Source organism: Macrobrachium nipponense, chromosome 15 (genome assembly GCF_015104395.2).
Source record: "Macrobrachium nipponense isolate FS-2020 chromosome 15, ASM1510439v2, whole genome shotgun sequence".
Taxonomy (NCBI): domain Eukaryota; kingdom Metazoa; phylum Arthropoda; class Malacostraca; order Decapoda; family Palaemonidae; genus Macrobrachium; species Macrobrachium nipponense.
In genome coordinates this window covers 1,923,247-1,946,556 of record NC_087208.1, presented here as the reverse complement: position 1 = coordinate 1,946,556, position 23,310 = coordinate 1,923,247, and the positions used below count along the sequence as shown (strand labels likewise).

General features: G+C 41.7%; 1 protein-coding gene across 9 annotated transcripts in view; it reads left to right on the top strand.

Annotated features, from left to right (window-relative positions):
• Window positions 1-23,310, top strand: part of LOC135226962 (chondroitin sulfate glucuronyltransferase-like) — a 148,680-nt gene that overhangs the window by 12,410 nt on the left and 112,960 nt on the right. For 6 of the 9 annotated variants that reach the window (XM_064266650.1, XM_064266654.1, XM_064266653.1 and 3 more), the window contains one exon: window positions 22,006-22,181. The exons of the other annotated variants lie outside the window; for them this stretch is intronic. The gene's annotated coding sequence lies outside the window, so the exon portion shown is untranslated. The remainder of the gene's footprint in view (window positions 1-22,005; window positions 22,182-23,310) is intronic. 9 annotated transcript variants of the gene reach the window in all.

Below are 23,310 nucleotides of genomic sequence, written 5' to 3'. Positions count from 1 at the left end.
GTGGACATTGTTGACTCGCGTAAACGCAGTTGACTTGTGCGGAGTGCGAACTTGGCCGAGTGGCTTAAACTCTCTTGCTCTCATTGAGTCGTGGTGGATTCGTTACAGCACTCAGCTGCTGTCACCTCTTATCGACAAGTATGTCTTTTTGTCGCCAAGGGTTGCGGAGACAGCAATCCTTTAAGCTCTTTGTTTACCTCCTTTCGGCAGCTGTCTCCTCCCGTCGCCTGCTGACAGAAGAAGAGTTTGAATGGAGTTGGAGGAACTCGTTTGGGCCGGTCGGCGTTTGTTGCCACACTACGCCTTGCTGTATCCTCATTTTGTTGAGGATAGAGGCCACATAGAGAAAATATCTTAATTGTCTTAGCGTATTTTGGTGCACTCTAAATATTGGAGAAGAGAACCAACGCTTTCTCCAATTTGAGAGCATTTCGCAACTTTTCTCATCCTTGGACACAATTTCCCTTTGTGTGTGCCTTGGCTTGTCGTCTTGTCTTTTAAAGTTGCGGAGAGCGGAAGGCCGACTTTTGCTGTACAACGCTTATTGGTCCTTTAACTGTCTTTAATAGGAGGTTCGCTTTCTTTCTCTTTCCTGTGGGGAAATGAACTCGTGACTGACAGACATGCTGATGGGTTTTCAGTCTACCTTGAGTTATTACCTTTTATCTACATTGTCTCATCTCTGTGACTTCTTAAGAGAGGTGGAGACGCCAACCGAGCAGGAGTTTTTAGCGAGGAAACAAGTAACCAAAACAAGTAACTCATTTCTGATGCTGCAGGGTAATGTCCTCATGCTTATACTCCCTTTGTTTGGAAGAAGTGAGAACACTTTTGCTTCCTGTCTGATTATGCAGCTCGGGATTATCTAATGGTAGTCTTATTTTATACCTTTCGGGGATAAGTGCAGATTCAGGTTCTGGGATATGGACAGTTGCAACCTCCTAACATGCACGGAGAGACTTGGGACCAGTATGTTATATAGTGGAGACGGTGAAAGGCAGTTGTGATTCTTTTTGGTTGTCCTCCACTGGTTTAATCTCCCTCTTATAGCTTCCCTGGTCTTCAGCAGAGATCTCTCATAAGTCCCTTTTAGTAGGAGATTGTATATAGAGGGAATGATGGTCCAAGGGTAATTCTTTAGGAAGACACCCATAAGTAATTGGAGATATTCTTGGACATTTGGAGACTGAATAACAGTAAGTGTCTGCCCATATACTTGTTGGTTTTCTAGCATGGTTTTAGTGCCTTTCCAAAGAATGGTCAGACTTGTGGTACACATGCAGAATGTGTTCCACTTACCATACATCCACAGTCATGCAAGTTCCTTCAAGAGGTTCTTACTAGAAGGTATTGCTGTTCTGTGCACTTTGTTTGGGTTAGTGTGCAGCCCTCTTATAAGTTATGTCAGGGACTTGTTGCCCATTGGTAGATGATGTAGACTTAGCATGTAGATTAACAGGGACATCTGAATGATTACTACTACTTTGTTGGCCCTCAGGCTTGAGCAGTGGATGTTTCCTTAAATTTTGCCTAATTCAGACTCATAGGCCTGCCCCTTGTATCTACTCTGAATTCTATTGAGCAATTTCAAGTTCAAGAATTGCTTAGTCTCCTGTAGAGCCCTTGTAGCCTCAGGGCAAAACTTTTCAGAATTTCCAATGCTCTTGGTAGATGTCTCATTCTTCCGTTGAGAAGAAATCAACTCTACTACACAATTCCATACAGTTCCATTGACGTAGGCATCTCCTTAATTGCTTGGAGATGTTACAATGTCCCCTCCCAATAATAAGATTTTCAAGCTATCATAGGATCTGTCCTTAAGTTAAAACTGCCATGGCCTGGGTGGGGTCAGAAGCAGTGGTTTGTGTGTTGCTGAGGGTACCATTCTGGAGGAACTTTCAGCACCTGGAACCTTGTAGACGTCAATGTTTTCTGTTTAGAGGAGATAAGACTTTTCACTGTCTGCTTCCAAAGGTTTCGTTCCATACGTACTTTCCTCGGTATTGCATCAAGTACTTTTAGATCTTGCTGAGGACCAGCACTGTAAGGTGTTGAGATTGAAGCCCCTTCATCTCTTTATCAGTCACTCTCTGGAGTTTAGATGTGGGTCTAAACTTTATCTGAATTTACTGTAAAACCTTTTATTTAGCAGTGGTTAACAAGTAAATTTACTGTCAGTACCCTTCTTTAAGCTGGTGTAAAGGGAATGCTATTTTAGCTTTCTGCCTTAGAGCTGAGGTGATGTTAAGGCTATGCTTTACAGTTCCTTGTTAGAACCCCTTGTGTCATAAATGACACATTTAATTTTCATTTCCATTAAAAGAAAAGATGTTAATTTCTTTATCATTAACTTTACATTAGATTTTGTGATTTACTAATTAATGATTATTAATTATTTTTAATTATAAGTGATATTATTTTGCCTGTACTATTTTGCAAATGTGACAAGAGTTTCCCTACGGTTTTTTTTTCCCGCCTTAATGTTGGGGTAATGCGCGGCTGTCTTGGTTTACTGCGCACACATGGCAATTTAAGGGGACATTCTTGGATCCCAATAGTGGCGAGCACTGCATTCTTTATTGGTTATACTTTGTAATAAGTGTACTTATCTTCCTGAAGACGATGAACCAGCTAAGTATCTTATATAAGTTAATTTGCATGTTTGGCCAAATGTGTATAGGAGTTATATAAGAATGCTAGGTTAGTTCTCGTGTCTGCGTTTGGCGACTACCATCGAGATTTATGGTAAATACAAGTTGATTTCTGGTTTGTAATAAAATTCCAGTGCTTAAAATTCCTACCGTTGTTGCCTTCTTAAAGAAAATTATGTGCTGTGGACCATTTTGAGCAATCAGAGGATATAATTTCACCACAGTAATACAGTAGTACCTCGAGATACGAAAGGCTCAACTTACGAAAAATCCAAGTTACGAAAGCAAAGACGAAAAATTTTACTGCTCTACATACGAAAAGTTTTCAAGATACGAAAGGTTTCTGAAAGTCTGAGATTCGCCCCATAACAATTTTGAAACTCGCGCAGCACGCTGCCATCTTAGTTATCGTAGACTCGCCACCATCCTCCTGCTCTCCCAATGGTTCCTGATGCTAGCCAAGCCATGAGATCCTTCTCTGATTGACAGCATCCCTCCCCATCATGCATCTTCTATACGTACGTGTTGGCGTGCCTTAGCTCGGCCACTTCGCACCTGAAACTTTACCGTACGCATTCGGCATTTGTTCGCTCCAACGATTTCGTTTAGTAACTTAAATTCGTTAGTGATTTCGTTGCAGTACATATTATCGTGTTGTGCGAAGACTGTATTATTACGTATTTGTGTAACTTTACGTAAATTAATGTAGTCATGGCTCCCAAGAAAGTTTAAATTCACGGAAAGAAGCGCATGCTGTCTCTGGAGACAAAGATGGAGATCATAAAGAAGTATGAAGCTGGTATACGATTGAGTGTGATCGCAAAGGAATACGTACGCCGTAATCCGTCGACAATAGGCACCATCCTTAAACAGAAGGATGCCATCAAAGCAAACTACACCATCGAAGGGCATCACTACTTTTGTCCAGCAAGAGGAGCCATGTGCACGACGAGATAGAACGGCTGCTCCTCGTCTGGATAAAAAGACAAAGAAATCGCTGGCGATACACTAACGGAGACGGCAATCGCTCACAAAGCCAGTGCTATTTTCGGCGATTTGATTGCGCAGGCGGAAGACGACGGAGGGGAAGGGACTTCAACGCAAACCCCAGAGTTCAAGGCTTCGCATGGCTGGTTCGAGAAATTCCGTAAACGGACTGGCATCCATTCGGTGGTGCATCATGGGGAGGCTGCCAGCTCGGACACGAAAGCGGCCGAAGCATTTAAGAAGACTTTCGACGAGATGATGACCAAGGAAGGCTACAGTTCTCAGCAGGTTTTCAACTGTGATGAGACTGGCCTTTTTTGGAAAAAAATGCCTCGTCGGACGTACATCACAGAGGAAGAGAAGAAGCTACCCGGGCATAAGCCTATGAAAGACAGGCTTATGCTCGTACTTTGTTCGAACGCCAGTGGGGATTGCAAGGTGAAGCCCCTACTGGTGTATCACTCTGAGACTCCTCGAGCCTTCAAGGCCCACAAAGTGTTGAAGGAGAAGCTTCCAGTGATGTGGAGGGCTAATGCAAAAGCCTGGGTAACAAAGCTTTTGTTCACCGAGTGGGTAAATCTGTGTTTCGGCCCGACTGTGAAGAGTTTTTTTGCAAGAGAAGTGCCTCCCCCTGAAATGTCTGCTGGTGTTGGACAATGCCCCTCCTCACCCTCCTGGCCTCGATGAAGATATCCTAGCGGAGTATTCCTTCGTTAAGATTCTTTTTCTTCCGCCCTCTCCTCCAGCCCATAAACCAGCAAGTGATAGCGAACTTTAAGAAGCTGTACACGAAACATCTTTTCAAAAGATGTTTCGACATCACCGATACCACAAACCTCACCTTGCGTGAATTTTGGAAGGAGCATTTTGACATCGTCATTTGCATCCGACTCATCGACCAAGCATGGCAGGAGGTTTCGAGCGAACCTTGAATTCCTCTCGGAGAAAACTCTGGCCTGATGCCGTATCCGACCGAGACTTCGAGGGATTCGACGTGGGCGAAGCTGGTGCTGCTGAGTCCGAAACAGTTGACGATCCCGAAACTGTTTTGGAACCAGATCTTGACGAGATCATTGCACTCGGTAAGTCCATGGGGCTGGTCGTCGACGAGGACGACATCAACAACCTTCTCGAGGAGCACCAAGAGGAGCTTACGACGGATGACCTGAAGGAGTTGGAGGCCATCCAACATAACGTCGTTCAAGAGGAGTTCTCCAGCAGCGGCGATGAAGAGGAGGAGCCTATGACAACGGCAGAAATTAAGGAGGTCTTAGCTGCTTTTCATAAAGTGCAATCGTTCATAGAAAAAAGACACCCCGAAAAGGCTCACGCAGGTTGTATGCTTGCGCAGTTCGATGACGTTTGCCTGAGTCGTTTCAGGAACATTGTCAAAAGCAGGCAGAAGCAATCTTCCATGGATAGTTATTTTTTAAAGAGGCCTTCAGCATTAGCAGGAGTAAGCAAAAAGGAAGAACCAGGTGATAAAAAACAAAGTTGAAAGCAAAAAGGAAGAACCAAGTGATGAAAAACAGAACGTTGAAAGTGGCGATGAAGTTGAAATTCTGTAAAAAAAAAAAACCTACATAAAAGTAAAAAAAAAGTTAAAAAATAAAAAAAAAGAAAAAAAAAATTTACGTAATTTTTAGATTTTTGTAAGTTAAGTGTTACAGTTTTGTTAATGTTTTTCGTAAATTTTATTTTTATAGTTTTCCTTAAATTTTTTATGTGTTTTTGTAAAGTTAAGTGTACGTACGTACGTACGTTATCTGCCGTTTGTCCTCCTCCTCCTCCTCTGCCGCCACTTTCGGAGATAGCCTCACTCGAAAGGTAAGCTTCGACATTTTACGTTACAGTAATAATATTTCTTGTACACTAATTATACACTTTATTTACAGGTTTGGATTTTTATTCTTAATTTAGGTATTGAATGGTCCAAATTGTAGTATTTCATTGTTTATAGGTCAATTTAGCTTTATTATGAAATTTAATGGGGTGTTTTTGGAGGGCTTGGAACGGATTAGCCATTTTACATGTAAAATGTGTTCCAAGATACGAAAAACTCATTATGCGAAGGCCGCCTCGGAACGGATTAATTTCGTATCTCGAGGTACTACTGTACGTAATTTCTTCTGGTCCTTTCGAACCGGATCCGCGATCGTCCTAGCCTAACCTTTCCCGGTTCTTGGTTTTCGTTAGCATAAACCATTCGGCGGTTATTATCGTTACGGCAGAGCCCAACCTGGTTTACATTCATATAGGCTAGGCTATGATTTCGTTATTATTCGGATTCAGTCGTAACTTGTGTTTACCTAGCATAACCTTTCAGTAACTAGGAAGTTAGCCCGATTTTACTCTTTAGTATTTTCGTCTCCAATTTTCAGACCTACCTAATAATTTGATATAGCCTGCTCATTATATTTATGCAAATTGTAAAGAAATTTGTTACATTGTTACTGTAAGGCATATTTATTTGTTTTCTGGGTTGTATTGAGAAGACAAAATTTTGAGAATTTGGGTATTAGGTAACCATTTTGGAATTTATGTTAACATTTATTTCCAAGTTAGTGTATTTGTGTATTACAGTTTATTTAGGGTGGCCTAGTGAGTTTGAGCCTAACCTTATTTGAAGTATGTTGTCAGCTGCACATTTATTTGTGGAATTTGCCTAGGCTAGCCTAAGGTTTTTGGCTATTTGTAACAGCCTTTGTGTTTGGCTTTTAGCCCATTTTGACTGTATGGTCAGTCTTTTGCTGATGGCTTTGCTAGCCTAAGGTTTTGGCTATTTGTAACAGCCTTTGGATTTGGCTTTTAGCCCATTTTGACTGTATGGTTACCTTTGCTGTTGGCTTTGTTATCCTTTTGGTTTGGCTTGTTTAGCCTCTTGGTTTGCCTACTGATTTGACTATTTTACAGCTAGCAGTTTGCTGTTGCTAACAAGTATCTGAAATTTATGATCCATATTGAAGTTACAATTTGCTAGTGAATCATATTTTGTTAAGCTGTATCATGGCAAATTTCAAGGTTACTGATCGCTCGTTTAATGGGTTCAAGGGAGCTGTTACTAGAGTGCTACATAGTGCTACAGAAGCTATTGGTGTAGCTAGTCCAACTTTGATGACTGTAAAATCCAATGTGGAAATGTTACAAAAGCGTTTGAACAAATATTTGGAGGTATGGGATCAATATATCTCCGAAAGAGATTCTTTGAGTGGTGATGAGTTTGATGCACTTGAGAAGAATCATGCTTTATATTATACAGAGACCAATAAATTATTAGATGTTTTAGATCAACTACAGAGTGCAGTTCCTGGAATTTCTAATCCTGTTCCAACACAACAGAGTGCCAGGGTACGTTTACCGGAAGTAAAGATTAACAGCTTTGATGGAAGGGTAGAAGAATGGCAAACTTGGTGGGACAGTTTCCGTTCATTAGTTCATGATCGTAAGAATATGGACAAGGTATTGAAAATGACACACCTTAAGTCCTGTTTGAAAGGTAAAGCATTGTTAGTTGTCTCAGGATTTCAGGTCACAGACCAAGACTATGATGATGCTATTGCAGCTTTGCAAGATAGATTTGCTAATCCAGAGGAAGTAAAACAAACATTAGTGCTTCAGTTGTTTAATATGGTTAAGCCTACAAATACTGCTAAGGAATTGGAGCAGTTTAAGCTGGATTTTGAAAGAGTTATGAAGACTTCAACACTATGTTACTGATTTACAGTCTTCCCATTGGCTTATTGCTATTCTGTTACAGAGCAAGTTGCCTACAGAGGCAGAGATGTTCATTTTTCAGAAATTTCAGACTGAATATTTTACAGTTGATCAAATCAGCACAGGTCTTGCCGACCACCTTGAATTTCTTGATAGGATGCCAAACGTGTGGCAAAATAACTACAGTCTGGATAGCGTATAAATTTCCACAGGATAGTGGCAAATCTCAAGTTAGAGATAAAGTGAAATCCTCCAACCAGACACGGCAGGTATTTACAGATAAGACTCAGATTGGAACTTATTCAGTTGAAGCAACATCTTCTAAAACCCAATGTTTATTGTGTTCATCAGATAGTCACAGAGCCAGATGATGCTCAAAGTACTATGCTGATGCAACTTCCCGAAGAAGTAGGCTGATAGATATGAGACGGTGTTCTAGATGTTTTAAGAAATAATCATAATGGCAGGTGTTTGCAGCCTGTTAAATGCTTTGTCTGCAATAAGACTAATCATAATGAAGTTTTTTGCTACAGCAATTTTGGAGGCAAGTTGCAAAGTGAGGTGAAATCAGATGGAACTGTAAAGTCAGATAAGCAAGTTAACAGTACTACAAACATTGAAGTTAAGAGTGTAGTTTCAAGTACAAAGAGTGCTGGGTCCAAATATTCTGCTTTAGCTACGGTTCAGGTCAAGGCATCTAATAATGATAATTCCAAGTCACAGTATGTTCGCTGCTTTTTCGATCCTGGATCGCAGATTTCATTTATTACTTCCAAGTTAACTACGGCACTACAGTTAAAGACTATTGAGGGTCAACAACTTGTTTTGCAAGGTTTTCAGTCCCAGCCAAAGGAGGGGCAATTTGATATTTTGGCACCTCTAGTTTCTTTAGGTAGGAGGATCAAGAAGATAAGATTGGTAATTGTGGATGAGTTACCTGGTAGTATTTCTGCACCAGACATGCATAAGGTTTATCAAATGCTGCAGGGTAAAGGGATTAAAACTGTCTCAGGGATTGAATTAATGGTGGGTTCTGATTATTTTGCTGATTTTGTTGGTGGTGTTACCAAGTATGAAGGTGTTAGATTGTTTGAGACACCTAGTGGTTACATTCCATTTGGTAGGATTTCCTCACAATTTTCCAATAACCTGGAAACTTCCGTTAAGACAAATGTTGTTGTTTGCAGATTAACTGGTAATATTTCTCCTCTTCATGTTAGTGATTTAATTGAAGAGAATAATGAACAAGTTCATAAATTATGGGGATTAGAATCGATAGGCATTAATCCAACTGCCCCATCTGTAGAAGATGATTGTGTCTACAAAAGGTATGTCAATAGTGTTGAGTATCAAAATGGACAGTATTTTGTTCGTCTTCCCTGGAAAGAAAATTGCCCTCTTTTGCCCAACAACTATAGAATGGCTTTAGGTCAAGTGTATACATTAAGGAAAAATTTATCTAAGGTTCCTGGACGTTTGGATGCATACCATAACATCATCCAGGATCAGTTAAAACAGAAATTTATTGAGAAAGTTCCTGATGCAGTAGCTGGTGCTAATACACATTATATTCCACATCATGGGGTGCTTAAAGATTCAGACACTACCCCCTTAAGGATATTGTATAATTGCAGTGCTCGAGATGGAAAGGATAATCCTTCTCTCAATGATTGTTTAATCAAGGGACCCTCCCTGACAGAGAAGTTAGGTGATGTTTTGTTAAAGTTTAGAGTCAATGGTTTTGCATTTTGTGCAGATATTAGCAAGGCCTTTTTGCGGATAGGCCTGCAGAATGTTGATCGAGATTTTGTCAGGTTTCTGTGGTTCCGAGATCCGCAGAACCCAGAAGCAGGTTTTGACACTTATAGATTTGCTAGTGTGCTGTTTGGTAGCACATCATCTCCATTTTTGTTGATGGCAACACTTGATTGCCAAATCCTTTTATGTTGATAATCTTCAGGGTAGTATGTCCAATGAAATAGAATTGTTAGAATTTTATGCTGAGGCTAACAAGCAACTGATGAGTGCCAATATGCCACTCAGGACTTGGGTAACTAACAATGAGAAACTTAAAACTAAAATTGAAGAAGATAACAGTGGTTATGTTGTTATGTTGTTCCTACCACTACTTCAGTTCTTGGATTGAATTGGGATGTCAACTCAGACATGCTTAGTCTGAAGTCGGCTAAAATATTTGTACCTGAAGTAATCACAAAACGCAATTTACTTAGTTTGGTCTCAACGGTTTTTGATCCACTAGGATTCCTTTGTCCAGTAATCATAAGGGGTAAAATCCTTATTCAAGCTGCTTGGAGGACTCAAGTCTCCTGGAATGATCCATTAGGTGAAGAATTTTCAAGTAGTTGGATGGAATTATATGAAGAGTTCAAGGCATTTAGTGAATTTTCAGTACCTCGCAAAGTTGCTACTCAAGGAGTAAACTATGTTTTGCACATATTTTGTGACAGCTCGACCAAAGCGTATGGTTGTGCAGCCTATTTGATAGGAAATGGAGAAAGTAATCTTGATGATAATGTGAACACTGATGTTCCTAGTTCTGAAATGCCTCATCCCCTTGGTCAAATGATTGAAACACGTCCTCAACGTGCTAGCAAAACTAGAGCTACACTAGAGAAGAGGGAGCTCATAAAACAAGGAGCTCTGTAAGTTAAGTTTAATTCTTATGTGAGAAATCACCCTTTTTTGTAGCTTAAATTTTTTTTTTTTTGGCTTGGCCCGAGAATGTCATAAAATGACACATTTAATTTTCATTTCCATTAAAAGAAAAGGTGTTAATTTCTTTATCATTAACTTTACTTTAGATTTTGTGATTTACTAATTAATGATTATTAATTATTTTTAATTATAAGTAATATTTTTGTACAAGAAACTTACCCAGCAGATATATACTTAGCTATAGACTCGGTCGTCCCGACAGAATTTCAAAACTCGCGGCACACGCGACAGGTGGGTCAGGTGATCCACCATTCCCGCCGCTGGGTGGCGGGGTCTGGAACTATTCCCGTTTTCTAAGCCATAATTTCTCTGTCGGTTGAACGGACAACACCTATTGTTCGTTCCTCCTATTTGGATTTCTACTCGTTGCCGAGAATTTGGATTGGTTTTTTGGTGACGTATTCTGTTTTTTCTCTGGCTTGGCATACGCTTATTGTGGACTGTTTTTCGACTTTGGTTTTGACTACTCTTTCACGATGTCTGACGCTAAGGCTTCACCTATGTTTAGAGTTTGCAGTAGGGAAGGTTGTAAGGTTAGGCTGCCTAAATCGGCATTATATCCTCATAGTATTTGCGCTAAATGCAGGGAGAATGAATGTTCTTTTAATAACACCTGTGTTGAATGCGAGAACCTTACGGAGCTTGAATGGAAGGAGTTATCATCATATGTTAGGAAGCTTGAGAGAGATAGAGTGAGAAGGCTTCAGCTAGGTCATCTAGTAGATCTTGCTCTTTAGAACAAGAAGTTAACTCTCCTACTAACGATTTTCCCTTAGCCTCAGCTGCTTCTCCCTGTTCTGAATCCAAAGATTCTTCTTCGGAGAGGGAAAATGTAAAAGCTTCAATCAAGAAACTTCAAGCTCAGCTACGAGCTCTAAACCAAGGTAAGAGTGTGATAGTGACTTGTGCAGTGTCCCCAGTGCAGTGGAGGGGGCATCTGACCGGTTCCTCATTGCTCCTAGGCCTAGACCGCTTCCAACTCCCAGGACCAGGGGAGGAGGAAATGTCGAAAGCCGCAGGGAGGATGCAGAACATCCCCAACGGTCAGGCGTCCCTCGGCAGATCCTGTTGTAAAGTCCCAGGCTGCCTCGGATTGCCGCGAGAAAAGGCGTCCTAAGGGAGTGTTTTTCGGCCTCAGACTCTTCTCTCCTAAACGAGGATGGAGTTCGGCCTCGCTTTCGCGCCCTTTGAAGAGAGCCTGAAGGCGCCTAAAGGAGACGCGGCTGATTCCAGCCCAGAGCGTTTTCCCGAGGATTGGCCTTGGTCCTAAGAAGACGAAACAAGAAGAGCCTTCTCCTCAGGATCCTACGAAGAAGTTTTTGTTTAATCTGCAAGAGCAGTTAGCTTCTTTAGTAGGCTCCTTTGCTAAGGACTCGACAAGGAGAAAGATGTTTCGCTCCCTGTTAAGAGTTTCCGCTAAAAACGCCCCTCTTCGTATAGGTGAGAACCCTCACAATCTCCAGGGCGTTTTTCGCCTTCGTCGAGAGACTCGTCCGATAGGAGTTGTTCTCCTGAGAGAAGAGTTCTTTCGCCCTATAGGCTGTCTTCCCCGAAGCGTCTTCTGAGGACGCCGCGAATCGAGCAGAAGTCTCGATCGGTTTGGAGGTTTAAGGAACCGGAAAACCGATTTAAGTATCAGGATCCTTTGGGTCTGCAGGACCAGGAGCCAGACAGGCGCAAAGAGGCAGCAAGACGCAAGAAAGGGCGTCAAGAGCCTCTCAGACCACAGGATTCAGGACGTCAGGATTCTGCTAGAAGGCAGGAATCAGGACGCCATGAGTCAGGGCGCCAGGAGCCAGGACGCCATGAGTCAGGGCGCCAGGAGTCAGGGCGCCAGGAGTCAGGGCGCCAGGAGTTAGGACGCCAGGAGGCAGGACGCCAGGAGTACGTTAGGCGTCAAGAGTTAGGGCGCCAAGAGCCTGTTAAGCGTCATGAATCAGGACGCGGGGATCTTTTCAAGCGCCCTGAATCAGGGCGCCAGGAGCCTAAACAAGCTGCCGCGAACCTGGCGAACCTAGACAACTAGAGTCTAGTAGGCGCAAGAGTGTTTCGGGGACAGGCAGGAGGCCTCACTCTTCGTATAAAAGTGCTAATGTTCAGGAGCGCTCCCCTTCTCGGGAAGGGAGTTCTTCTCCCGGGAAGAGCCAGATCACTCCCAAACGGTCTCCTTCGGTGGATCAGTTGGACCAGGTATCGGAAGACGACGAGCCAGTAGATGTAGCAGTCTCTGACTACAAGAGACTTTCTCTTTTGCTGCTAAAGGAGTTCGGAGACTCCCTTCATCCTGCTGACCCTCCTTCACCAGGATCTTTGATGTCCAGCACAAAAGCTCTCAAGTCGTCTTCCTTCGTCAAGATGCGCCCCGCTCTTTGTATGAAAAAGGCATTAAAGACCTTTTCAGAGTGGTTGACTTCCAGAAGGGAAGCGGGCAAGACAGTTTTTTCCTGCCCTCCTTCCAAGTTAACAGGCAAACCAGGAAGGTGGTACGAGACCAAAGAACCTATGGGGTTAGGCCTCCCTTCTTCCGCAGATGTGGATTTTGCTTCCTTAGTGGACTCTTCCAGGAGGAAGTCTTTGCAGTCGGCTAAGGCAACTTGGGGCATGTGTGAGCTAGACCACCTTCTAAAGGCCTCTTTAAACCCTAGAGTCTTCAATTTTATGGACTGGGCTTTGGGAGCGTTAGCTAAGAGAGCCCAGGACACTGACTTTGTTTCCATGGAGGAACTTTCAAGCGTCCTGGCTTGCTTGGACAGAGCGGTCATGGACGGTTCCGTAGAAGTTGCCTCTCTTTTTGGAACGGGAGTCTTAAAGAAGAGATCGGTCTTTAGCTCTTTTCTAGCAAGAGCAGTATCACCTTTGCAAAGGACATCTCTTCTTTTTGCACCGTTATCCCCGCATCTATTTCCACAGGAGACTGTTAGAGAGGTTTCTAAATCTCTTACGGAGAAGGCAACTCAGGATCTCCTCACGCACTCAGCCAAGAAGTTTAGGCCGGCAGTGCCTATAGAGAAAAAAGAGAGACCCTCTTTTGTACAGCCCTTTCGAGGTGCCTCCTCTTCTAGAGCCCCTCTTAGAGGTCGCAGACCAGATAGAAGGAGTAGACCATCTAGAAGGTCCTTCGGGAAGTCTAGATGAGCAGGGAGTCCTCCAGACGAAAGTAGGCGCCAGACTACTCCACTTTGCCAAAGTCTCTATCCTGAAAAAAGGATACTTGATCCCCTTCAGGGAAAATCCTCCCTTGACGACAACTCCAAGGGAGTTGACTGCAAGATACTCGGATCCGGTCCGAAAGCTTGCTATTTTGCAAGCAGTGGAACAGATGATTTTCCAAGGAAGCGGTAGAACTGGTTCAAGATCTCCAGTCTCCAGGATTTTACAATCGGCTTATTCCCCTGGTACCGAAAGCATCGGGGAGATGGAGACCGGTTCTAGACGTCAGTGCCCTGAATTTCTTTGTATTGAAGAAGAAATTTTCAATGGAGACGTCTTCCTCTGTTCTATCTGCTCTTCGTCCAGGGGACTGGATGGTGTCCCTGGACCTTCAGGATGCGTATTCCATGTGGCCCAATTCATCCGGCAGCAAGGAAGTATCTGAGGTTCATGTTCCAAGGGAAAGTGTTCCAGTTCCGAGCGATGTGCTTCGGACTTTCGACTGCCCCTCAAGTCTTCACGGACATCATGAAGAATGTAGCTTATTGGTTACATCTGGAAGGGATCAGGATCTCGTTATATCTGGACGATTGGCTAATAAGAGCCCAATCGGAGAAAAAATGTCTGGAGGACCTATTAGTTACTCTAAATTTGACAAAGTCCCTAGGACTTTTAGTCAATCGCGAGAAATCCATGCTGACTCCCCAGCAGAGTATTGTCTATCTGGGGATTCAGATGGATTCTCGGGATTTTCTAGCATATCCTTCGCAGGCAAAAGGAGAGAACGCTGCTTAGAAAAGGTGGCAGTCTTCTTAAGGAAAGAACATTGTTCCGCGAGGGAATGGATGAGCTTACTGGGGACCCTCTCCTCGATGGAACAGTTAGTTTCCTTAGGAAGACTACACCTACGACCCCTTCAATTTTATCTGAAGGAGAAGTGGGATTGGAAATCCAACAATCTAGGAGATACATTTCCAATCTCGAAAGGGATCAAGGAGAATATCCGTTGGGGGTTAGATCCACAGAAACTAAGCAAGGGAATCTCCCTTCGTTACAGAACCCTCGCCTAGCGTTATTTGCAGACGCCTCAGATTCAGGGTGGGGAGCGACCCTAGGTTCGGAAGAAGTGTCAGGCACTTGGGAAGGAGAACAAGTGTCCTGGCACATAAACAAGAAAGAACTAACAGCCATTCATCTAGCGTTAGTTCATTTCGAGGAACAGGTCTCAGGTCTGGGGATTCAGATTCACTCGGACAACACAACAGCCCTCGCTTATATAAAGAAACAAGGGGGGACGCATTCCTTTTCCCTGTACGAATCAGCAAAGGATCTGCTGATTTGGGCTCAGGAAAGGAAGATCTCTTCTCACAAGGTTTGTGCAGGGAGAGAAAAATGTCCGGGCAGATCTGTTGAGCAGAAAAGAACAAGTCCTACCCACGGGTAATGGACTCTCCAATCCTCAGATTTGCCAACAACTCTTTGGCATCTGTGGGGAAGGCCCAATATAGACCCTGTTTCGCGACCAACAAGAATCACAGATTAGAGACCTATTGCTCCCGATCTCGGATCCACAAGCAGTAGCAGTAGACAGCTTTCTGCTAGATTGGACGGGCTTGGACGCATACGCCTTCCCTCCTTTCAAGATAGTAGGGGAAGTATTGAGGAAGTTCGCTTGCTCGGAAGGAACAAGAATGACCCTCATCGCTCCCTTCTGGCCAGCTCTCGATTGGTTCACAGAGGTGCTGGAGTGGTAAGTAGATTTTCCAAGATCGCTTCCACTGAGGAACGATCTTCTCAAACAACCCCACTTCGACAGGTTTCACAAAAACCTCCCGCTCTAAGTCTGACCGCCTTCAGACTGTCGAAGGACTTGTCAGAGCAAGGGGCTTTTCACGAGAAGTGGCGAAGGCTATTGCAAGAGCCAGAAGAGTCTCCACCTCTAAAGTATATCAGTCGAAGTGGGAGTTGTTTAGAAGATGGTGTAAGGGAAAGAAAATATCCTCTTCCAGTACCTCTGTAACTGAAATCGCAGATTTTCTCCTATATTTGAGAAAAGACTGTAACCTGGCAGTTTCAACAGTGAAGGGTTACAGAAGTATGCTGGCCTCAGTTTTTTCGACATAGAGGAATAGATCTGACGAATAATAAAGATCTACATGACCTTATAAGGTCTTCAAGAAGCCTAGCTGGAACTTGGATGTGGTCCTCAAATTCCTGATGTCGGAAAAATTTGTACCGTCTCACGCAGCTTCGTTTAGAGACTTAACGAGAAAGTCATTATTCCTCTTTGCGTTAGCAACAGCCAAGAGAATTAGCGAATTGCAACCTTTGGAAGGTAAAGTGGGTTTTAAGAAGGATTCAGCGATTTGCTCCTTTAAACCATTTTTTCTAGCAAAAAATGAAAATCCTTCAAAGCCTTGGCCAAGAAGCTTTGAGATAAGAGGACTATCTTCATAAACAGGGAGAGAACTAGAAAGGACTTTGTGTCAGTCAGGGCACATCAAGTTCTACCTGGAGAAGAAGAAGTTGCTGAGAGGTACAGAAGAAAGTCTTTGGTGCTCTGTAAGAGATCCGAAAAGATCGATGTCTAAGAACGCCCTTACATACTTCATAAAAGATGTAATAGGGAAGCGCACCTTAAGTGCAATGAAGAGCATCTCAAGGTTCTCAGAGTGAGAGCTCATGAAGTGAGAGCCATAGCTACGTCTATGGCATTTCACAAAACATGGTCTCTTCAGGCTCTTATAGAGTCGACGTTTTGGAGATGTAATTCTGTGTTCGCCTCGAATTACCTAAGAGACGTTAAAATTTCGTACGAAAAGTGCTTTGCTCTGGGAGCGTATGTTTCGGCGAATTCAGTGCTGGGAGAAGGGGCTGAGGCTAATCCTTCCTAATTTAGTTTAGTGTTTAAATTACTTTTTATTGGTGGTTGTTTTTTATTGGTTAATTGTCAGAGGGAATAGGGAACCCTCTTGCAATTCATAGATTATAACAATACTAACATGGTCAGGTGATCGGGATTGGCTTCAGTGCTCTTTGTGATTTTTAATAACCTTAACTCTGTCATGTAAGAGGGCGAGTCTCCATTGATATGACAAAAGGTCAAGGCTCTACCATGTAAGTGGGTCAGCCCCCATTGGTACAATCCAGTATAGGCTCTGTCGCGTAAGCGGGCTAGCCCCCATTGACACGATCCAAAGAGTTATTCAACCATTGGTTCATTCCTCGTTGAAACTCTTGAGGCAGGCAGACTCATCGACAGTAGTCATGAAGTCTTCAGCCCAATCAGGTAGGAACTATGGATTATTTTATCCAAGAACATAGGCTTGTTTTTTCCCTGTTTTGTTTTTTAATGTATTTAGTTTAAGTATTATTTTTGTTTTTAGCTGTCTCTTTGCCCGCCACCAAGGGTGCCAATCATTAAGTATATATCTGCTGGTAAGTTTCTTGTACAAAAATGATATTGTTAAGATACAATAAAGTTTTGTACATACTTACCTGCCAGATATATACGATTAATGGCCCACCCATCCTCCCCTCAGGAGACAGGTGGAAGAGAAATTATGGCTTAGAAAACGGGAATAGTTCCAGACCCCGCCACCCAGCGGCGGGAATGGTGGATCACCTGACCTACCTGTCGCGTGTGCCGCGAGTTTTGAAATTCTGTCGGGACGACCGAGTCTATAGCTAAGTATATATCTGCCAGGTAAGTATGTACAAAACTTTATTGTATCTTAACAATATCATTTTTTTGCCTGTATTTCGCAAATGTGACAAGAGTTTCCCTCCGTTTTTTTTCCCCGCCTTAATGTTGGGGTAATGTGTGGCTGTTCGGGTTACTGTGCACACATGGTAATTTAAGGGGACATTCTTGGATCCCAATAGTGGCGAGCACTGCATTCTTTATTGGTTATACTTTGTAATAAGTGTACTTATCTTCCTGAAGACGACAAACCAGCTAAGTATCTTATATAAGTTAATTTGCATGTTTGGCCAAATGTGCATAGGAGTTATATAAGAATGCTAGGTTAGTTCTTGTGTCTGCGTTTGGCGACTACCATCGAGATTTAAGGTAAATACAAGTTGATTTCTGGTTTGTAATAAAATTCCAGTGCCTAAAATTCCTACCGTTGTTGCCTTCTTAATGAAAATTATGTGCTGTGGACCATGTTGAGCAATCGGAGGATGTAATTTCACCACACCTTGGGGGGGAAAAGAGGAAACTTCTCTATCCTGTTGGGCATTTAAATTTAAAGTTTAAACCTTGAACATTTTTATCATCCTTTTAGAGACCTTGGACATCTTTGTCAAAGGTAAATGCTGGAAGAGGCAAAGTTAACCTTTGGTTTTGTGGTTTTAAGAAAAACAGATGTTGTGGTCAAAGGCTAGCCTGGAAGAGGCAAAAATCAACCTTTTGTTTTGTGGTTTTAGAAAACCTAGCTGTCTTTGCCAATGGTTAAGCTTGAAGGCAAAGTTAACTTTTTGTTTTGTAGTTTTAGAAAACCTAGAATGGATTTGTGAAGGTTAAGCCAGGAAGAGGCAAAGTTAACCTTTTGTGTTGTGACTTTTAGAAACTTATAACGCCTTTGCCAATGGTTAAACTTGAAGGCAAAGTTAACTTTTGTTTTGTGGTTTTAGAAAACCTAGAATTTGTTAAGCCTGGAAGAGGCAAAGTTAACCTTTTGTGTTACGATTTTTAGAAACTTTGTCATGGAACACAAGGTCCTCTGTGACATCCTCTGTGACATAATGGATAGGCTAGTGCATGAGAACTAGCTCCATATCTTCTACCTTATTGAAGTTAAACATTCATAATGTGAGCAGCAGTTGCAACTTCATTTAGTGTTAAGTCAATTTGTTGCTCCAGAATAGGATGATGTGTCACAGTAGAAGTACAATTCAGTTTTTGCCCGATCACTAACTTAAGTATACAGAATTGTTTGAAAACAGTAGAGCCCTTAATCCGCAGCTAGTAGTGGGTAGTCTTTTCCTGAACTGAAAAAGAGCAATTCTTTAGGCTATTTTGTTTAAATCCCGGAGCGTGAAGGTACAAATTTTGTATAGGAGCGTACCTTTATATTGTAAAGGTATTCATTTTAAGTGACTGTCGTTTGATAGGGCTTTTGGACCCAGGCACAGGGGTCTCTCATACCGCTTGCGTTTCATGCTGGCTGAATCGAAGCAGTTTTCTCCGCAAGGCTGCTCTTTGCTGCATACATATGAGAGCCTTGCTCCCTGAATGGAATCCAACTTCTGGTGGTAGTAAAATCCACCAAGGATTCCAGATCGGGTGAGAATATTTTGGGTTTCGTATAAGAAACCTTTAGCTTGAATGGCTGAGTGGAATTTTGTCTAGCTGCACTACCCACCATCCTCTTCTTAATGTGGGAATCAGCTAAATTTAACAGTAGGTAAGATTCATCTCAAATAATATAAATTTTCATAATAAAATTTATTATTTGAATACTTACCTATTGTTAAAGTAGACCCACCCAGCCTCCCCACAACGTAGTGGGCTGTCAAGGAGAATTCTGACGAGCTAAAACATTCAAAACACACCTGGTGGAGAACAGGTAAACTAGACAGTCATCCGGGTAGCCATTCAATTTTTTTTGTTTGAATGCCAACTCTCCTAATCGGCGGGGAGATATAGCTAAATTTAACAGTAGGTCAGTATCCAAATAATAAATTTTATTATGAAAATTTATATTTTATTTAAGTTTTACACTAAAAGAATTGAGGTATGTTTATTTGTATATTTGTTCCTACAAAATGCAAACCATCGCCTAATGTATAGGAATATCTTCAGTGCAATCTGTAATGGTTGTAGAACTTTGTAACATCAACCACCTAATGGATTTCCCGAGGCTGCTTCCTCAAAAGAGGCAGCTACTCAGACAACCACATTTCCAGAGGTTCCACCAAGACCTGTTGTCTCTGGCCCTGACAGGCTTCAAACTGTCAAGAAACTCCTTAGAAAGAAAGGATTTTCTAAAGCGGCTGCAGAGGCAGTCACTCGATGCAGAGGGCAATCCTCATGACGTCTGTCAAAATAAGTGGAGGATCTTCAGAGAGTGGTGCAGGAGCACCGATATCTCATCTTCTCAGACCTCTGTGACCTAAAGCAGCTTCTTATTGCATTTAAGATCAGCAAGGAGACTTTCAACATCCACCATTAAGGGCTATAGAGCCATGTTGGGTTCAGTCTTTTGTCATAGAGTATTGGACTTGTCCTCCAATCTGGACATCTCAGATCTTATTAAGTCTTATGACACCTCCAAGAGTAATATTCGCCTGCAGTACCTTGGAATCTCGAAATAGTTTTGATGTGGTTGTCAGGGCCTCACTTTGAGCCTATGCATTCTATCTTCTTAAGAGACTTGACTAGAAAAACCCTTTCTCTCATATCCTTGGCAACTGCAAAGAGGATCAGTGAAGTACTTGCCTTGGATAAAAGGGTAGGGTTTTTGAAAGGGGATGCTATCTGCTCATATTTTTTGGGTTTTTGACCGAGAACGAGTCTCCCTCCAACCCATGGCCTCATTCTTTCTCTATTAAGAGTCTGACAGAAGGTCTGGGATCTGATGACATGGAAAGATCATTGTGTCCAGTTAGATTTTTAAAATACTACTTGTATAGAACTAAGGATGTTCACAGGGATTCTTGCAGTCTATGCTGCTCTGTCAAGAACCTGTCTAGACCTTTGGCTAAGAATACACTAGCATTCTTTCTAAGAAATGTGAGCTACGAAGTGCACTCGTCAGTTCAAGAAGACTTATTCCCCGTATATAAAGTGAAAGCTCATGAGATTAGAGCAATAGCCACTTTTCTGGGTTTTAAAAGAAACCTGTCCTTATCAGTATTTTTAAATTCTACATTTTGTAAATGTAAGACTGTGTTTGCATCTCATTATCTTCGAGGTATTGAAATAGTGTATAATGATTGCAGTACCTTGGTTCCTTTTCTTGCACCTGGTGTGGTGTTGGGAAAGGAAGTGTAGGAAGCAACCCTGTCTAAAAATCTCTTTTCTCCTTGATATAAGGTGTATATATATTTTAGAAGCCTGGAGGTACGAAGTACCTGGGTACCCTCCAGTCCTTTGGTAGGGTAGTGGTGGTTTTTTATTTAGACATATTTCGGATATAAATGACAAGTTTTTCTATGGTGAAATATTGGTACATACTGAGCCCTGAGCATGGGCAATTTACCTATCCTTTGTTGGCCATCGGAAATATCCTTCGTCACAAAGGTCCCACTAAAGTAGTGGGGGCTCGCTGGCTGTACCGTCACACCTCTACATGATAAGATGAGTGACAACCAGAGGCAACACTTCCTGCATCAACTCTCCTATCAGGTAAGGAATCAACAAACTTTTTTATATAATGTTGGCAAGTTTTTTCTGTCCTCTTTCTAGTTACAGTGTTAATATTTTGAGGTTGAAATATACATGCATCCCACCATCCCTCAATGTTGTAATCAGCTATATAATTACTGGGTAAGTCCCATAATTAAAAATGACTCTATTTATAATAAAGTAGTTTTAATTATACTATTTACCCAGTAATTATATAACAGGATCCCCCCTTCCATCTCTTAGCATGGTTTTTTCTCTTTAAGGGCATAAAGCAAACTGAGCCCTTTGCCAGGTGGTTCCTCTCTCTCCTCAAAAGTGGGCAGGGTCATTGTCACTTAGCCAAAACAAAACAGAAAATTAACGTGACCTGCAAATTTCAGAATTTAACTTCCAGGCGAGTGAAACTCATAGCTATATGATTACTGGGTAACTAAAATTAAAACTATTTTATTTTAAAAATGTCATTTCATTGCTAAACAGTAAATCCACTCTAGTTCTATATGCACAAATTGTTTTGTATACTTTATAGTAATAGCAGTTTTAAGTGTTTTGCTGGATAACTTTTTTTCAATATTTATAGTCACAAGGCCATTTTCAAACAATTTGTGGCTAATACTGGATTTACAACCTATTTGTTTCTTCTTGCAGAGGTGAGGTACTTTTGGTCTGCTTTTAGGTATAACTACTGGAATTACATACAAGGGAAACTTGAAGATTGATATAGTGCTGCCTTGGATTTTGATAGCCGAAAGTATTTTGTATATTAGTTTAAAAGTTTTGATTATAAAATTTAGGTGTTAGATGGCTATGTACTCCATCTTTGTTAGTGCCAATGTGATTTACAGCAGAGAAGTGAATTTGATAAGATTTTTGGTGAGCCTAGACTTAACATATTTGGTGTTCCAGGGTTATGTTTGGAGACCTTTGTGCTCTTCCACTAGTAGTAAGATTGATGGTCAGGTAGCACAGTATGCGGATACCACATAAATTTTTCATGGGGTTTCGTTTGGAAAATACTCTTGCATGGTGAAATCAGGTCAATCGGAAATTATATACAGTAGTTTATCAGTGGAGTTAGCATTTACTCCCAGATAATCAGCCTTTATGTGTTTTATGCCAGCTCCTCAGAATAAACACAGAAAACAGTGCAATTCTAAGAAACCTTGAATCCAGGTTGTGATGGCTTTTCACAAAATTTTGCTCAGACCTGTTCAATAATTTACACATTATCCTGTGAGGAAAGTGATAACATACAAGCACACTGAAATGCTAATTAATGAGCAATCTTCTGGCTAAAGGTAATTAGGTGAATTGATAAGGGCAGAAGTTCTCACTTTGTTTCTTCCTGAAGTTTCACATTTAGTATGTACATATTTAGTTAATCCATATGGTACTTAGAATTATTTTTTTCAGGGATGGGATGTATGAAACAATGCAGTGTCGCCTTTGGATTATCTGAAAGTTTATAAGTTCCAGAGCAGAAAGGGATGTGGGATATCACCAGCAGATGACATTTTTTGTCTTGTCATTCATTGTTTAACCTTTGGCTGTTGATCAGCTTTAAGGTTTAGACACTCCATTTCTTCCAAGTAAGTTTGATTTATGAATAGTGTAGTGTTAGAAGAAGACTATGCTAGTGTTGTTAAATATCATCTATTAAGCTTGATTAGCTTATGCACTTTTATATCATTTGTTGTACTACATATATTTTAAATAGTATTTATGTCCTGCTTTTAGTTTCTTGTATGTGGCTATGTGTATTTTTTGTAAGTATAACTAGAAAGACTATAATTTATTAAATTTAACAACTTTTTGTTTTTTAGTTTAATCTAATCTAACCACTGACTGTATTTATTTTATTTAATGAATTTTACTGCTCTTGTTATAATAGCTGTATTCCCTGCATCAGCGGGAGGAATTTCTCCTCGGGCAAAGCCTTCTTGTCGGAGACATAGGTAGGGGTTGCTCTTCAGTGTGGACCCTGTAGTAGCACTGAGATTAATCGTGTGGCTTATGCTCCTTTGCTGCTGAATTTTGATTGGTCCACACCTCTTGTAGGACACTGGGTGAATCTCCTGGCGACCGTGGGAAGGAGGAAGGTTTCATGCGTGATGTTGAGCAAAACCTACCAGGAGGTGTAGGCAGCGGTGGTCAGGGGCTTGATCAGTAAGTTCAAAATCTTGGATGATGTCTTTCTGGGAGATCCATTTGTTATGAGCAGTCTGGGTATGGTTGAATATTGCCCCTTATTGGCATGGTGGGAAATCCTCTTCGAAAAACTCATCTTCGGACGGGGCATGAATACTGGTATACCACGTTGGTCTTCTTCAGGGGGGTCTTGCTGTGTGGGGTGAGCTGGATTATTCTTCATCTTTTTGTCAGGATCGGTAGGGTGGTTGTTTTCTTCAGTGATTTTCGGAAGGGCTTGCATTTATGGAACCCTTGCTTTATGGATTCTGGATTGACTCCAGCATAGAAGTTGTCACTTCCCTCCTGTGGTGTTCTGCTCTGCAAAGACCCACTCCCAAAAGGCTTCCAATTTCTTGGTCCCTGAGCAAGGTACTTAGACTTCTATCCACCCCTTAGTTCAGCAGACCCTATACAGCTGCAACTCACATGCTACAAAAGGATATCTTCCTGATTGTATTAGCATCAGGAGCCCATATTAGTGAACTGAACCTTTGCAGACTGGGATGATACATCATGCAAACTGCTGAT